At 40.6% G+C, this 11,548-nt stretch overlaps 1 long non-coding RNA gene across 3 annotated transcripts in view; it reads left to right on the top strand.

The window, feature by feature from the left end:
• Positions 1–11,548, top strand: part of LOC111267163 (uncharacterized) — a 73,344-nt gene that overhangs the window by 25,119 nt on the left and 36,677 nt on the right. For all 3 annotated transcript variants that reach the window (XR_002684458.2, XR_015313677.1, XR_002684457.2), the window contains 2 exons: positions 297–371; positions 4,829–5,266. This is a non-coding gene — a long non-coding RNA (uncharacterized LOC111267163). The remainder of the gene's footprint in view (positions 1–296; positions 372–4,828; positions 5,267–11,548) is intronic.

Genomic DNA, 11,548 nt, shown 5'->3' with positions numbered 1-11,548 from the left:
ATAGAGAGAGAGAGAGAGAGAGAGAGAGAGAGAGAAAGGGAGAAAGTGAAAGATTCTAGAAGTCATATACGACAAGTAACAATGTGAGTGTTAGTTGGCATCTTTTGCAAAATTCTATTTTATTTTGGTAATCTATTTTCGTTTTAGCTACATACAATGCATATAAGTAATACGTGAGACTATTTTATTTCTCGGTCTTAAAATGATTCAGGTCGTCTATAATGTTTTGTTTGCCTTCGGTACATTAACTCGATTTTAGCTCCGTGCCTTTTTTTTTATCGATGTTTTCGTTGCAGAAATCTATCTGTTGGTAGAAGATGTGATTTGGGCTACTAAGATCCCGTGTCTACCGTAACCTTTGTGGTTTAAAGGTAAGGGCGGTGTGTAGGACCCAGGGCCTTCTAGCACGAACTTTAGATAACACTCACTTTATATATATATCACCGTCAACTACTGGCCCTCCTGTCCTTCTACTATGATGCGATTTCAGCAATTACACGCATCCGCTTGTTCCACATTTATTTGCCGCTGTCCGGTAGCCCTTTGGCGAAGCAATTTTACTACTAGCACGGAACCGTCCGAAGAAATGCGTATCACCAAAATAATGAACAATATCCAACTTACCCGGCCACAGCCACGATTTACCGCCAAGTGTTTCTCCATTTTTCTTTCATTAGGTCAATATAACATATAGTTTCCGTATGGTCACGTACTTCGTACTAACTTCCATTTTCTGTCCAGATAGGGATCCGGAACGTTAATTCGACTGTTATAAAACGTCTGGTTGGACTAATTGGATAACTGGTACAGTTCGCGCGAAACGGTTGGCCGCGTTAGCTGCTAGTGAGCCCATATGTGCAAAAATACTTAGGATTTCCCCTTCCTTCACATATATCTACTATATAAATTGGCTCCTTTTTTAGAAGCGTTATAAATTATGATATTTATCGATCGGTGATGTATAAAATTTATTCTGCTGATATGAGAATCTATAGTTCCTGGCCGTCCCCAATACTAACACTTTTTTCCCCTTATGTGGTTAAAGCGCCGTCTAGCGAAGCGTAATTATGTCGTTCATTATGCCAGCAATCATCCAGTTTATGCAGGCATCCAAACGAGGAGAAAAAATTACGTTTTATGTAGGCGTTCACAGGGTACGAAAGCGTATAGATACAACCTTTAGACTTACATTTCCAATGTAGCTCTATATGAATATCGATGGACGCATGACATATCATGCACAGTGTGTAAATCCTACTGAAAATTAATTAGTCCAAGTGACCAGGCATGGTTTGTATGTATTACTTTGTGCGTCTAGTTGAGTTCTACCAAAGTAGAGAACGGCTAACGGAACGGGTAAACAATCACATCGAACCGATCCAGCATTCAACAGGCGGAAATGATCGTATCTAAATGAAAAGACGTACGTATGTATGTAAGTCCATGTTGTACAATGCAAGCACAAACTATTCCGCGAAATTTTATCAGCCGAGGATAACGATCGCGATTATGTTTACAAGGTAGAAGAGATTTTTGACTGCTTCTTGTCCAGATATCGTAGATGGCTCAAGGGGACGTATAGTAAAACAAGATCAAACAGTAGAAAACATTGATCGGACTAACACGACGGGAGGAACGGTCAGAAGTGGAGAGCGTTCGGCTGGTGGTCAAGTAGTAGTGGCTATAGCGTTTTAGAAAGCCCGAACAAATCTCGAACGGCGAAACATATTGCCCAGAAGATAACACTCCGCGACGAAGGGGGCAAATATAAATATCTGTCTGTACGAAGATCTGTATAGATCTGAGCAGATTTAATGCAGTTTAAACCTTATGTTTTTGTTTCGATTATTGCCATTTGATTAGTGGTGGCTTACAAGTACGATTGGTTACTGTACTATGGGAATACGTGTATCGAACCCCTTTGTCTATCCCAGAAGTGACATTACCCATTGATCGCTATATTGATTTATTGGACGAAGTCGGAAGAACTAGGTTTCAATAATAACTTCACCTAACACTGGGCTTCATACGCCCCGACAGGAAAAAGTATTTGGATTATCACCTTCTTGTACGATACTTCTCCTGTTTTCTACCAAACTGCTCCTTTTTTCAAATAATATACATTATTATGTTATTGACTTACTCATAGGTTGACGTCCGGGTATATACGGCTCGCTGTTCATAAACGATTGTCATCGTTCGTTTTCTAAGCAATCCCCATGTTTGTTGTAGCTCATTTTCTTAGACGAACGTGTCGCTGACGATACTTATTATAAACGTGGCGCAGTTATATTACAGTTATCCTGGATTTTGTTCACTCATCGAAGAGGGTTAATTAACTATCGTTTCTACTTCTCCTAACTCTACCAACGGCTTTAGGAAGGACCGCCCTGTTTACCACGTGGTTTTTAGCCTTTAGCTAGAATTTTGATCAAGTTTATTGGGTTCGATCCTCAGTTATTCTCTGTATAATTATACTATAAATAAAAACAATCTTGAAATAGCCATATTGGACCGAGCTTAGACCTTCGCAGCAAACAGGACAACTAAGAGCTAATTATAAAAGTGTTAGCCCTCAATACCGATATATAAGATATAGCCGATATAGGAACCCATCACATCTAATGGTTTTTTAGTTTTTCTTCCCACCCTGCCCATTTTACAGTCCCCTCACGCGTCTACTAGATAAACGTATATATGTACACTAGAAACGTACACTCAAGTAACGTTTTCCAGGAATCCATGAGCAAATCTTATCTTCAATATATTTATATATAGAAAAAAATCACGAACTAAACCACAGAGAGTACTCAGATTGATTTTGAAGCAATCTGAGCCACCACTATTAGGTGCCACTATTAGCCATCGACTATTCGAAGGTTCATCGTATGAATTCAATCGGATCGATCATAGCGAAACTGTGGTCGAGCGTATTCAATACAGGGACTTCTATAAATTTTGTTATTTACGGTTGGTGAACGTGGTCTGTATTTCCAGCCATATATTTATTTATCGGACACTTAATCATTTTTCGCTTATGCTCTCATTATGACACACTTGGCCTGTGTGCCTAAGAAGGGAGTTTCGAAGTGTCTGCCACACAAACGTTTTGTGCTATAAACTTTTCCTGTGTTGATAACTAATGAAGATAAAATGAGAAGATTCGTGTTTAAACATTTCATATATTATATGTCATTTATATGGAATCTTCTTTTTGTCCGAAGCCATTGCCTATATATAGCCTATGGTTGTGCTCATGCCTTTCTTCGAAGGCATCGAAGGCAAGTAATAAATAAATAGAACTGAATTCCACACGGATGTTGTCCAGCCATGGTGGCTTCAGTTCAGGCATGACAAACAAAGCAAGGAATAGCGGATGGCTCGAACTGAATAAAAAAGGACATGGAATATAACTGGTGCCTATGGCAACGAGACACTTACGCGATCATCATTTTCATCATATTTCATAATCTATCTACGACACGGTCCCGTGAGTTTAAATAGACAAGCGTTACTGCTAATTTAAAACTGCCACCATATAGCATAGTTGTCCATATAGCATAGACGAAGACGTGTACCTGAACACGAGGAGCTGAAGCGTTTGAGCGGGTCGCTCTTCTTTTCATCCTAATGCGGCGGCCGCAAAGTCGCCAAATTGGGAGTTACGAGAGCAAAAAATAGCAACAATGTGGCTAACGGATGGCTCATCGGCGAGCAATGCCCGGTCAGTAAAAAAAAAGACGAAAAACTCCGAAGCTGAAGTGGCTGCCTGTCTTCTTGCTCTGTCCCATAAGGCGACCCATCCGTAATGCTTCTGGCTGCAAATGCTCTTGATAGAGGAATACCGCTGACAGAAACACTCCTCAGAAACGAAGTAGATCTAGCGTTAAATCCTTTTCACCGTGAAATTGCTCCGTGAATAGCTCTCATCAACGCTCTGGTAAGACAGCGGTAGCATATTCGCTGGTAGTGGCTGCCACGGAGGAACCGGGGCAAATAGTCGAAGGCATTGTGTCGAGCTCAAAAAGCACTCGTCGAGCCTAAAGCAAATGTTTAAGTCGGTTTTACACTGTGACAGGGCCATTTTGTATACGTGTGTCGTTCTACGGGCTGTTTATTAATGTATCCGTCCGGACGTTGACGATCTGGATGTAGTTAGAAATTTGTTTTCTTTATAGCGAAGAATCGCGAGCAGATGCGAGCCGGTAATGATTCGCTGGAGGAGTCAAAGGTGAAGTTAGAGTTAATATAGACGATGCCAGATGAAGGACCGTTTCAGTCCGCAATCCCGACGCAACAACCACTGTCACGAGGCAACGCTAAACGCATCATTAGATCAGATAGGACATTGAATGAACTACCAGAACTTTTTCTGCATATCTGATACTGATCTTTCCGCAAACGGTTGAAGCGCTTAGGTGACTGTACACAGTGCGGCCTTTCAGAAAATAAGCTCTATGTCCAGCAGAAGATAGTTTGAATGAATCCATCTAATTCATTCTACTAGGGAAAAGCAAGCGTATAGCCAGAACAAACGATAGTTAAGAATGAAATACGAGTGAAGTAGAGAGGTCTACCGCGGCAACGGTGACGACCGCATCAAATGCATCAATTTCAAAGCGATTTATATACATTCAATATTGTGATATACGCGTGTAATGTATGAATTTCGCTTTGCTTCATGGTCTCTACGGGCAGCCTATTGTCGCCAAGCTTATTACTCGGCTAGTTAGGAAAATGCCGTCCTAGACGAATTTACCCTCATCTGAGTAATGCACTAAATTTTCCAGAGTATTCGCTAACTGTTTCTATTTTATCTGTTTGGCAGCGTCGAAGGCACACATCATGACAATGTGCTAAACTGAAAAACACGAATAAAAATGTAAGGGTTATAATCCAGGCAAGTGTATCGAGCTTTTAGTTGCAAACCTGCCATCTACACATGAACATACCCGATGGACATGCATGCATCAGCCGAAAGCAAGCTAAATGGAAGATTCATTCGCGCTCTGTCTGAAGGAATCAAAACAATACACCCTGGAAGCAGAAGTGACAAATATCTTACAACATCTGCTGATTCTGCACGTAAAATAGAAGTATATGCTTCAAGATCTTTCGAAGAACCTAGAGTTTGACGGGCCAATGCCAGAAAAAGCCATCTCCGTATAAAAAATACGCACTACTACCCGACAGATCATAAACGCTGCAGTGTCATCGCAAACGCAGCGCACTCTACGGAACGAAACTGCCGGCATCGACTAAATCGGTAAGCTCTTCCTTTTTTTGGGGTTTTAAGCACGAAATCGGACGCGTTCACAGTTCACGCGTTTTTTTTTGGGCAGAATTGAGTCTGATTTTGTGCATGTCTTGCGGTTCTGGATCTACTGTTTTAGTAGCCATCGCATGATCTTCCACCGCAACCGTACTGAAAAATCCGAGGTGCAAGCAATTAGGAGGGCAATTCTCTTAGGAAATCAAAGCAGGCTCTGTTAATTGATCTACCCTCTTGCTGCTCAATTTGCTTGCGTGACCGGCAATCCGTACCATTTTCGACTGTAGCCGTAAATTTATAGCAGAGTGAGTCTCGTAAACGACTCCGTAGATCCCAGTGACAGGGCGTATGACAATATTCGAAAAAGTAAATAGAGCAATAGTCACCGGCTGATTCCGCAGCGATCCTTGACAAACTACCCCGGAGTCGAATACCAAAAGGTGAACTCAGCCTTACTACAAAAGACGTAACAGGCCGTCCGTACTATATACTGTGACGTCAAAAGAGAAGGGTACGGCTAAGCGTATCTTAAACTATTTCAAACTAAATAAACATTCTTCTTATGCTGAGCGCCGTACTAGATTATAATAAGTGACGTAATTGTCCGCAATATATAAGTTCGCACAGTTATTGATGTCCGCAATTAACCAGTAAGTCCGTACAGTCCGCGATAGCTTTCTATAGTTCTCTATGCCGTCGCAGTTTTTGTAGGTCGGCGCGAGTTCCTGCTGTACTACAGGAACTCACCAAGCATTTTCAGCTCGTGTAGTATTAACGAAGGCAAATGAATTTGTGCTATGGGAAAATCGGGACACCGTGAAGAAGTCATCTCGTATAATCAGCATATAATATAGATTCATTAATTAGTTCACATACTTTCCAGCCTATAGGTAGCGTTTCGCCTCCACACATATCAGACTAAGCTAAAATCCCCTTAGCATTAGTGGTTATGTCTGACATAAATTCTATAAGCTAGACATGAATAGTGGCAATAGCACTCCTTATGGTAATCTACGGTCTTGTTAGAAGGGTTAGGAGTGAAGCCTTTTCCCAACACATTTACAGTCATTTCTCAGACAAAAGACGATACATTAACTAAAGAACGAGCCTAAAGCGTCCTACCTTTGTAACCTTTCAGGCTAACATTTCTTGCAGCAGCAAACAGTACACCGATACTGTACTAGAAAAACGATCTGTCTAAGCTTTTTTTGAACTAGTCTTTGGCTTTATCGAGTCTCCTTCGACAGTTTTTCAGTGGTCTTGCGGTTCTTCGCTTTTTTTATTTTTCTTCTACTCGTTTGAGCTGTAGAACTTGCAGCACTTTAATGAACCCGGTGCTAACCTAAATTAAGCGATAACAACCGTCCGCCTTTGTTGTCAAAACTAGCTCGTTGAGAAGCATCGTGGAAGGGTAGCAGCAGTGTCTTAGTAATCGTAGACTCATCGATTCAAGCAACCCAAAAGTTGCGACATTCACGCAAAGGCATCCGTAATACAAGTTTAGTTATACTTATGCTCTAAGAGCTTCTAAAACTTGCAGTGACCAATGTTAGAACCAAGTTTCGCTTTTTTCGTTCGAAGATAGGACTACGTCTTGGTCAATGAAGGTAATCCAAAAATGCGGTGTTTGAACATTTTGTGAGGCTTTGCAGCGTTTTTTCGTTTTTTTTTCTGTTTAAATCTAATCCCTGTTCTGGGGCTGATCTTGTCCCTGGATGTTCTATTATAGACCCTGGCCACCCTGACCAACGTATATTTCTGAAAATATTTCTTCCTTTGCTGGCAAGTGAGCGCTTCAAGATATTCGAGTAAAAAGTCGACTTTTTCACGGCATTTCAAAAAATCCTTTAGATGAATCGCTAAAAATGTACAACTCAGGATATCTTTCCAAATACGTTACGAACCTTTTCAAGGAACCTTGCCGATTTGGCAGGTACATCTCAAGCGAAGTTCTATAGGTTCTCTAAACCTTCACTGTTTCCCAAGCATTTACAAGGTCATTCTCCTCTATGCGTACATCTGAAATAGTGTGCAGAGCAGCCTATTTAGTAAATAACTTCATTTTATAGCATTTTTATACTTGATGCGATGCCATGACAGTTATCATTTCTTGTATAGCGAGGGTTCAAGAAATGGAATTCAACATCTCTATGTCTCGGTGAATTGAGTTCCGCCAACCTCACGGCCGTGAATCTCGTCATGTTACTCTATCGACAGCGTGGGCGCCAATAATGTTAACAAGCTATTGTTACCATAATTCTATTACAACAATGATATTATACTAATATTATCTAGACTATACTAATAGGGAGTTTTATTGGGACGAGGACTCGTAATGAAGTTGAAGAAAAGTGTCGATATTTCTGAACACATCCACATACTTCATCACGAAGTCTCTAATAGCAGTAAATCGAACTGACTGGCTAACAATAACAAATACGACCTACACGAATAGTTTTGTGTGTGTTTCCGATTTAGCGCGTATCTAGTGGACTGTGTTGCCGAGGGTGCCAAAGGCTTTACTCAATCGGAAGTTTTTTTGAATCTATTTTGGCAATGGTACCCCGTTGGGGTGTCTGCGTAATCCAGTGAAAAGTCCAGCAAACAACAGGCACTTAAATAAGAACAGGAATAAATACTGAAGGGATCGTCACGCTGTGTATATGAAACACAAACAGTTTAAATCTATCTATCTATTCATTTCAGTGTCTATCGCTGCTCACATTTTTTTTATCCATGAAATGTTTATATGTCAGCCTAGATATGCACGTATTGTACGTGCTCATACTCGACGTTACTGATGCTCTTTAAAGAACAAGTGACTAAAGCAGGCTCTTAATTTCACCGGAACTTCTAAGTTGAAGCATACGTTTACGTCACCGATCCGTAATTATGGCGAGCCTGACGGCCAATCATCAGCTTCTTAGAGTGGACGAAAATGGGCGGGAGACCACTTGTAATAAGAATGTATTTGGGGCTGCACGGCCCAAACCGGCAAACGCAGTCACCAACAAATGCTGCGACTTACTTTTCCTGAGGCTATCCAACTCTACTGAAAACCAGTCGTCGTTTGTAATTACCTCGGGGGAACGGGTAGATGCCAAAAAAATAGTCTGCCTATGACCTTGTGTGGCGCTTAATATGCTTCAATCGCACGAGTGACGCCTCACGATGATGCGTTGATAACGTGTTTGCCGAGTTACTCAACAACAAGGTGCGTTTTATGATATGAACTGGCCATTTGAAGCAATGCCTGATAGCGCGCCGAGCTTACTGGACGTATTTTAAGCTGTCATTAGAAGGCGTTATAGTTAAATGTAGATCCAATTGGCGACCTCTAGGAATCAAGAGTTGTTCGAAACCTATCTATGTTTTTTGAAGTAAATAGGTATACTAAATAAAGAGAGGGTGATTAGTAATTATTAAAAACTGACATTTATATGTCTTTTTAATATAAATGTAAAGTTCATCGTTTCATCCACAGAATGATGAAACGAAAACGACAAGATGCGTCTGAAAAATAGTTGAAAGCGAGCAGCAGTTAAAGACAATAAGATATATAACATTGTGTCTACGATCTTTACGGTGGAGCCACTGGTATCACTAAAGTAATCGAATTCTGTCGACTGTTCCCGTGCAGTTTGCTCTGGGGCAAACTTTAAATTAATCGAGACAGACGGCAGTTTTAGTTACGAATAATCAGCATATAGGGAGCCACATATACTGCTGCAATGTTATTTGGACTTGAAAGTTGAACTTGCAGACAGCAATCGTGAGCTGTTGAGTGTAGTCCATGGGAAGTGAGCTCAGGACTCGAAAATCAGCATTTAATGGCGAAGTTTTTTTTCCTTAAATGCCTCAAAGCTGCAGAAATTCATTAGACATTAGACAAAAAAGCCCTAGTACGTGATTGGTACAGACGTTTCAAAAACGGACATAAAGTGGCGAAAGGACCCCATCGTAGATTTTCGGATCTTACGGCGTTGTGTAAGCGTGTATCGTTGTCCAGACGCGTTGAAACAAATGAAAGTACCTGTAATATACATTAAAAGTCATTATTATAGTCCAAAAGTTAGTTAGTTTTAAAGTGCACCGGATCCCTGTACGTCCACTTGTAGAAAGCCAGACGTTTATGAAGTTATTATAAGTAACTTCATGCAAACAGATTGTGATCCCAATGCCAAGACCGTTCAGTTTTTGATGCTTCGGAAAATTTGCACAATTCTAACTATGCCTTGTCCTCTAATGTAACTGTCAGTAATGGATCGTCGGAAGAGTGTACAAATAGGAAATGGCAGCCATTTTTTTTTTAAAAACAATATATTAATTGTATTGATTTTATGAGAGAGCAATCATTGAAATACGAATGGAAATAGGAAGTACAATTCTTCGCGTTTGCCCGGGGTCTAACTCTAAATAGCTTGGTTTGCCCGGTACCTGAAGACTCAACTGAATATAAGTGAAGCAGGTTGTATTTAAAACACTTTTTAGGCTTCGCCTATTATTATATAAATTACAGAATATATAGGATGTATAGATATTGCTAGTCGTTAATGCAAATAGTGTTATACAAGAGGCTACAATAGTACCATGATATGCAACCTGAATCAGCCTGAATGGCTCCTACTCGATCAAAAAAAAATAAGGTCCACGAACCAGAAAGACATTGGGTTAACCTATTGTACCGCTGTTCTTTGCTTTTATGGTCAACCCAGTTTGGTCGATGCCAATGAAGATATTAATACGGCCAGTTTTATCTTTTCCAGAATACTTTTTGCTTTATTTTTTCTGTGGATTCTCTCGAAGCGACAGGTCTTTAGGGTTTCACCCGTCTGGTGCTGGTCCTTACATCTCTGGGTGGAGTGCAACAAAAGTAGGGTAATCATTTGTCGCCTATAGCACGTCTCTTTCCATTTCTGCTTTTTCTTTCTTGTCAGCTTTTTCTGTTCAGCAAACTGCATGTATATGCAGCTAGTACATGTAGCTACACGCAGCCTCGCTATCGTCTTTATTTTGTTTCTGCTGGCGTCATGCCGCTTTTCTGACCGCTCGCTGCCGTTAGCCTGGAACGGCCTGTGTCGTTCGCTCCAAACTGTCAACAGTGTAACCCACTTAATCGTGCGTGGGCCTTCTCACAAAGGCATGTATGACAACAGCAACAACAAATGCAGCGACAAAAGTAGGCGGCTGGGTGCTCTGCGTACTACGCGGAGACGACAAAACGGCCAACACATTCAAAACTTTAATATATACATTCCCTCATTTTAACATTGTTTTTGCTTATTATCCTAAATTAATCACATAAGATATGCACGAATGTATCCGTTACTGCATCTTCGGAGACGACTGCTATAGCTCAGCTGCTGTCCTGTTGTGTTTCCTGCATATGTATATATATAGAAAGCTCGTTCCAAATGCAATTGCCTGTTTGTATGTGTACGTAGCTACTTTTTCCATCTATTTTTATTGTGCTGCTCAGTACCGCTTTGTGTTCCCGATACGCACGCAAACCTATGTACTTCAATAACAACATTAACTCACTAAACTGCTTCATGGCAGATTGCCGTCCAAAAACTTCTATGATCCAAAGCATGTCAACTTGATAAAAAGCTTATTCCGTCATGTCATATAACCCTTATCTATGCTGCATGTCCATCTCCGGATCCTGAAAGGTTTTAATTCCAACGTCGAATCTGGATGCGGTTTTTCCCCTTTTTCCATTAATTTATTATCTAAATATTCTCATTGGTATGGTTTCTTTTTTCGGTGGAAGTTAGCTGTACATAGGAATACGTCATAGGTGGGATTAATTGCGGTCAACCCAGTCAAAGATGTAAATCTAACGAAAAAACATGTATTAGTCGTTTAAAGGGGGGCTGTTTCTACATCGGTTGTTAGTTCGTCGAAAGCTAGAAAACCTCGCCACAAAACCTTCCGATCTTCGTATACAATATAGGAATATGCAAACTATGGAAAATGGTATAAAGATGAATACTAATAGCTTTCAGAAAATGCTAGCTAGTAAATTTGTACGGTCCTAAGATGAGTTGTCCTCGTCACTCGCTCGCGCGCCCACAGCGCCAGTATGCACATGTGTGATACAGAGAATCGAGCGTATGATTATACTATTATAATAGATGAATATCTCATCACAAAACTGGCATTATTATATGACACTACATCAGTCTGATTTGAGGAAGCAGGTGCCAAAATACGGCCTGTACTATCGTTACTACGACGTCATATAGCTTATCCATGACGCAAACACTTACGCAA

This window comes from Varroa jacobsoni, unplaced genomic scaffold (genome assembly GCF_002532875.2).
Source record: "Varroa jacobsoni isolate VJ856 unplaced genomic scaffold, vjacob_1.0 scaffold_122, whole genome shotgun sequence".
Taxonomy (NCBI): Eukaryota; Metazoa; Arthropoda; class Arachnida; order Mesostigmata; family Varroidae; genus Varroa; species Varroa jacobsoni.
Note: the sequence above shows the minus strand (reverse complement) of the source record. Positions and strands in the feature narration are given on the sequence as shown.